We start from the raw sequence: 7978 nt of genomic DNA on the forward strand, positions 1-7978 counted from the left end.
AATTTATTATAATATTAATATACTAAAATTAATAACATGATTATTATTTAATAATACATAATAATATTTTATAATAGAGTGCTTATTGACCACAATAAAATAATTTATTGGCTGTAATAACCAGTTACGTCCAAAATCAAAATTGGACGTTACTGGTTATTGCAATCATTAAAAATATAATTATCATAGTTTTTTAGTTTTTTATAAATATTATCATGAGTATAAAATATAAACCATTGGAAATGGGTTTGAGTGATGTATCTTATTATTACAAAAAAATAATATTACGTTTTTAATTTTTGGTTAAGTTTTCAATTTTATAGATCGTTTTTTTTCATTTCTTGAATAATTTTCAAAAATGGACGTATCTGGTTATTGCACCGGGGTCTTCAATTGTTTATTGCATACAAATCTTAGCCCTGATTATTATTATTATTATTTATGTATGTTAACATTGTTAACTACCTGTGTTTTGTAATAACAAATAATTATGTCTGACATTTCATGTCTCAACATTTTTTTTTACCTGAAATAGTACAAACTGTCCTCCATATACATTTTATTACTTTTTGAAATAGTACAAACTGTCCGCCATGTAAATTTTATTACTTTCTGAAATAGTACAAATTGTCCGCGGTTTTCATTTTTTCCTGGTGACCGTACAAAGTGTGCTACAACCGGTACACAAACAATTGTTATAAATAATAATTTTATCCTTTCGATTTCTGAAAATGTTTTTAATATTGCTTCTAAATTTATTGAAATATTATTTTCAATATTTATAGCCTTAGTTCATACTTCATAGTTTTATTTTAATTATATTAATATTTGATAGGTATTATAAAAATATTAACAAACTATAAGGCATATGTATTGAGGGCATGAATGCATATAACATAAATTGGCTAAACACTATATAAGATGTTAACCATTGTGGCAGTGTTTTAGAATATTACTATTGGTAAATATTATATTATTATAATATTATAACATATATATTGGACATTGGTCGTTGGAACTCAGTAGGTAGACATTTAGACATGTATTAAAGCGAGTGGTGAATTTTATTATAGATATTAATTATTAACTGGTGTACTGTAATGCCATGCAAAATTAAATAACCATTAGATAGTAGTAATAATTCATTATCACTATTTAGATAGTACTCCTATTTATCCAGAGGCGGGTCCAGGGGGGATTTCTCTCCCTCAGCGATCACAGGAAACATAAATATTAAATAGTACAACTCGGTATATCAATTATTTTCATAAGAACATAATTTGAATAGCACTCCCGTTAATAGATTGAGTTCACCCTTAATAAAAAAAAGTACATAACATGTAATTTTGTAATATTGTTCTTGGTCATAAACTCATAAATTATCAACTAAAAACTTTTTAAAATTAGTTTTTGTAATATTAATAATTGATAAGTAATTTTATTTTACAATTTTAAATATATCTATTTATTACGAATTAATAATTTTTAAAATATTAAAAACTATTCTGACGAATGCCAGATGCAGATATTCTGACAGACGTGTATTGTATCTGGAACGTAGAGAATAACACACTAGCGCATTTATAAAGCCGGTAGAACATAAAAATATATTATGTAACTTCCCCTTGCTCGTATTCATACAAGGACAAAGCATTATCAACAGAGAAAAATTAGTAAAAACTGATTTTTAATAAAAAGAAATGGGGTCGAGGAGTGCAGTAATGGTAATTATAATATTGAAGTGCAAGACTGCAAGAGTTTCCCCTTAGTTCCACAGTTCTTAGAAAATACCTATATAATACTCTACGAGTAGAGCTGTATAGAGTATGGACTATAGACATATAATAATTATCAAGGTAAATAATAGAATAATGACTAATAACTACAACATATTACTATATGACTATATCAATGAAGTAGAAAAAAAAAATACAGAGAAATTTTAAAATCCATACAATATTATACATGTATACAAAGTAATGTATATATTCTATATAGCCTATATAGGTATAATATAGTTGAGTTTTTTTAAATATATTAATTATTTTAAACGTGGATGTTTTAAAATTGGAAATTGATTTAAATCGATGGTTTTTTGATTAATTTAAATTAACCACAAGCAGAGTTAATACCGATATACAGTCTTTATAAAGATTAGAACATGGAAGTAATGATAAAAACAACCTTGGTGTGTAACCCACTCATTTGAACTTTAAAAAATTAATTCAAGATTCCGACGATTCTGTATATTATATGTATATAAAAAAAAAACCACAAACTATAATTCTATATGAAACATTATTAGTACACCTATCTATTATTTTATTTTATTACTATTAATTTATTTATGGAAATGACCTATATTATAATAATTAATAGGTATATTTTTAATATCCAAGTTTTTATTGCGATAATATTTCATAAATTATAATCTAAAGGTTGACCTAATTGTTATTGTTATTGTAATTGTAAAAACAAATACTATCTATATATAGGTATTTAAAATTATTGCGCAATTTATTCTAATCAGAAATAAAAACAAATAGATTTCAAGCAGCCAGCAGGAATGATTATATAACTTTCACAATATTGTATATATACCCAATAAGTATTACTGTACTAAGACATTAAGTATATTATGTACAATGTACTAAATATTAATATTAGAAATCATTAAATTATATTTATATAATGATATTACAATTAATATTTTAAATTAATATGGCATTAACACTTATTATCAAATACCTACCTAATATCATTACACCTACAGGCTACAGTGACACAGTGTAAGGATTAAAGGATACAACTGAGGGTTTGAGACTATAGTACTATGCTATACAATTATAATTTATATTTTTTATGATATTATTATTTATTAGTATAGAGTTTGAAAGTTATTGCACTAGCATGTTTTTTGTTGCAGACTATTAGATTTAGATTTATTGCTAAGTATAAGCTAGTTTTAAGACCTTGAGAAATAAAAAATAAGTTTGTAGGGCATATTTAGTGCTTTTTTAGGTTTAAGGATATATTTTTACATTTTAAAATTTTTTTAGAGGATATTTAATAATAAATGATAATATTTGTAAATACAAATTCGTAAATCAATATATATAAAAAATATACTTATTAATTTTGAGTAATCTTAATATTCACTACTGGCGTCTGGCACTATACCTATATACCGGTCATGCAAATTGCAAGTATCAAAAAAAAAAGTCACACAAAATATATCAACACGAAGAAATATTTCGTGTAAAGAATATTGAATATTATTTATTTTTTATTATTTTTTTTTTAAGCCTTCGATAGAAATAGGGTTATAACTTTATAAGAATATTATTATGAAGTATCTATAAGGGTAATATAACTATGAATTTAATAATATGTATATATAGTGATAATGTGTATTAGAAATTTAGAACTGTATTTTATACATTTTAAAAAACAAATTTAAAGCAGTTTTTATTAATATTTTTTTAAAAGACCCCTTTTTTAGTAGCTGCCTTGGGGCTCAGTGACCCTTAAGTTCGGCAATGGCTCCTCCAGAACCAAAAAATATTACATATTTTATTATTTATCGAGTTGTACTATAACTATAGGTACTGTAAACATCTTAATATTCTTAAAAATTTAGAAACTATGTAAGACTCGGTAGGTATTTGTTCAAATTTTGATTTAGTGTTTATCGATATGTTACAGTACCGTCAGTACCTACCTATATAGCGATAATAGGTAAATATTAAATACATGGAAATTGAAAGGTACGTATTGATGATTTTTGTAAATGCGGCGAGTGCCATCAATTATTCAATTATATACTCATTAAAATTGTTAAGCCGTTTACTAGTATTACATTGGTCATTGATAACTTGAACGGTTTTTTCAAAAAATGTTCGATTACTTATCATAAGTTATAATTATTCAATATTCATAAACAACTAATATCCAATAGGCAACATAACACATTTTTATTATTTTTAATATTGTCCAAATTTACTCTTCATCGTTATTACTCGTGGGGAATTTTATTAGATTATTTATAACTAACGGATTTAAATAGTCTAAAACACAAGAAAAATTACTTAAAAAATACGATTTAATGAAGTTATAAAGTTATAACAGACATTTTAAAAAAAAATGCACTAAACAAATTCTCTTAAAATTATTTTTAACATTGAAAAAGTTTGTTTAATTATATAAATTTTTATTCTTGGGTATTAATTATTTGTATCATTTTCATTATCTTCTCTGAAAATGAATATAAAATTTAGATAAATATATTCGTTATACTTTTACCTTGTGTTTCATATAGCACTGTATAATCAGGTGCTGCTTAATTTATATCAAATTTCATCAATTCCTACATAAAAATGATTAAATGACTTAAAAAGTTAAAAACATAAAAAAATGCACTAAAAATGTCAAAAAATGCAAAATAAAAGTTACATTTTTTAATTCGTTGATGTATGAAATGAATTTTTTGCTTGGAAAGCAATGTTTTCAGAGATTCAGATACAAATGCAATCCGTTCCCTACATATTAGCAATGTCAAAAGAGCGGTCAAGTCAAGTAGGTAACCGCTATTATGCTTTATTAGGTGCTGTGCCTCGTGTAACTCGTCAAACGTCATAGGGCATAGAGTGCTAAATAATAAATAGCTGGTAACCATAATGGATGTGTTAACTTTAATTCGTGATAAATTATTGTACACAAAAAATGATTTAAGTGTCTCCACTTGGCACTTACTACTTAGACGGTCTTTAAGTCTATATATTATTAAAATTATTTTATTATAATATATATATATATATTAATTTATTATAATATTATTATATATTATAATTTTTAAATAAACTATTCTATAATTAATAATAAGTTAGAAAAATATATATAAAACATAAACAACCATTAGGAGGTGTAAGATTGTTATGAGATTGTTTAATGAAAATTTCCTACTAACATCACTAATTATATTATTAATTATTATAGGTATATATTTAAATCATAAATTAATAACATAATTTAAAATTACAAAATTACAAATATTATCATTATATATTTTATATAGCTATAATATGATATTTTCAAACTATTTAGATTAATTTTAAACTATTATGTATTATTTATATTACGAATATATTCACGCATTTCTACGGTATAGGTTATATAGGTTGGTATTGAATCTAAAAACTAATAAATATTAAATAATAATAACAACATAATATTATATATTGGAAAAAAGTATACAGACATTTAAAAAAAAATCGTTGTTAAGTTTTGTTGACAAATAAAATTTCTTTTCAAAATTTTTATTCGACTGGCGAACTATAGAATAATAACCACCTTGAGTAAAAAAAGTTTCAACTTTCATTTATGATATATGGTCAGGTACTCAGGTAATCGTGAGTTTTAAACAATGAACTCATATCGAATTTAAGCTTAACTATGCTCCTGATTTTAAGTACTGTGTAACTATGTAATATGTATTTATATACCTACATACATAGTGACAATAGTGTAGGACGTGTAGGTACTCGTATATCTATTGTACAGTCTCTATAGCCTATGTGTCGACTATGTTGAGACGTAATTGAACAAGTCGTTGTAATGTGTGTGTTAAATTTATTTTAACGTATTTTACCATTTTACGTATTTAATTTTATTCAAAATTGTACTTCAAGTATAAAAAAAGTGATTATAATTTTATATATTTTTTGATTTATTTTATAAATATATATTTATTTTGGTATGAACTATTTATGTGGTATCTTGCATTTAATTTCCATCATAAGCTGTAAAAATTAACATTAAAATTTTTAACAACCTACAAAATTTTATAAAATATTTGTGATTTTAACAAATTTTGTCATCATTGAGTAATAATTTTTCAAATTTAAAGGTAAGAATATTATTTATAGGAAATGTCATAGGTATGTTTTTATTGATATTATATCGTTGTAATGTGAGTTATGAACATTTTAAAGTTGTAGTGTTTTACATAGCTATAACTTACTTTAAAATTATAATATAATAAAAGAATATGGCATTTCCTGGATAATATTCTTACCTTTAAATTTGATATTAGGTAAATTTACTCTAATGTTAAAGCTAATATCACAAAATGTGTTCTGCTGAACGCACATTTGCAATGATGTAGGTATATACGTAATAAAACAGACAACAAATGTGGGTAAAGAACATTTTTTTTTTAAATTCATACAAAAATCTTATGAGAAAGCTTGTATTAAATTGTCAAACATAATATAAAAATTAATAATTTTATACATTTTAGGTCTCAATTGAATACATTTTTGTATTGATTTTATAATAATGCGATGACTGTTTTATTTCTGTGTCTGTTGTGACTTATTTTTATCAATAAAAATACTTAAAATTTAACTTTGAGGATGGTTTCGGTAGACAATAGTATCTAGTTAGTACTTGGGAGGAGGGTTAACAATATTCAAAACGACAATTTTAACTTAAAATCAATTTTTGATATAGTTGATTTGATTTTTTTTGTTGTAACTCAAAAATTAACGACTAGAGACTTGACATTTTCAATCGAATATTTATAAACTAACATATTTGATTAAACATGAAATAATTTACAAAATATTATTGATCTTTTTGTGTTATTTATAATTTATTTATTTATTTTTAACTAGTATTACTACTTACTAGTACATAGACGTGCGCACGGGGCGTGCCGAGTGTGCCCAGCCACGCTTGTCATTTTTCATGGGCCGAATGTCTCAATCTACCTAAATAATTAAATTCATTCAATTTTAGATAATTTTTTTAAAGCGAATTTAAAATAAAATTGAATAATTCATTATGATTAATTTAAAATTTAAGCAGGATAAATTTGTCTTGGTTGTTACTATGAAATATTGGCACGCATGCTGAATATGAATAGAACTCAAAATACTACAAAAACATTTTCCAAGGTTTCAGAGGAAGATTTATTTACTGAACTGAAACTTTAAAAAATTTATCAAAATGTTAGGCAACTAAATGGTGCTACTAGTGAATTTATTTATGAATGGATTCATCGCAGGTTGAAAAAAAATTGTAAATTCCACAGTTTATACTTGTTAGTTGTTTTTATAACTTTAAATATGTTTACTATCATACATTCATACCTGTAAATAATGTACGCGTGAACGCGGTTTTTCAAAATTAACCATAGTAAAAAACAAATTTTGCAGTACAATGGGTCATGAACGTTTGGAGTCATTATTACTACTTTTCACAGAAATGGTATCAAACGTAGATTTAAATGCAGTAATAGGTATATGAATTCAATAATATGGGTAATAGACAAATGTCTCATCTCTTTAAGTACATAAAATACATTTATGATTTCTATTTTCTAGCTATGTAATTCATAATTATTATATTTATTAGATAATTATACATTATTTTAATTTACTATTACCTGTTTCGTATAAAAGTATTTAAAATAATATAGTAATAAACTTAAAATTATATTAAACTATGTAAGAAAAGGGGGTTATAAAATGGTTGATCAATAATCAGACATTAGAAGGCCAATAATAAATATGGGCACTACCCGGCACCAGTGGCGTAGCAAGGGTATGGCGAACTGTGCCTACGCCAGGGGCGCAAATTATGAAGGGGCGCAAATTTATGCTTTAAAATTGGTACTTATTTTTATTCTACTTTCAAAACGACATTTCTTTATTACCTATACGGCTATACATTTTGAAATGTGTATGATTTTGTTTATCTTGTTTATCGTTAAATTCGTTTTTTACTAGAAGGAACGGTGCGTGCTTGTGTGTGTTAAAAAATATCATTCCGTATTTTCGTCAATTTTTTAATCGCTAAAAAGGCGCATTTTCCTAGGTTTGCCAAGGGCGCTAACGAGTCTTTCTACGCCACTGCCCGGCACCCGCTTTTAGAGTCCTCCAATGTTATTAGGTACCTACCTAATATATCTGGGAAC

Source organism: Rhopalosiphum padi, chromosome 3 (assembly GCF_020882245.1).
Source record: "Rhopalosiphum padi isolate XX-2018 chromosome 3, ASM2088224v1, whole genome shotgun sequence".
NCBI lineage: Eukaryota > Metazoa > Arthropoda > Insecta > Hemiptera > Aphididae > Rhopalosiphum > Rhopalosiphum padi.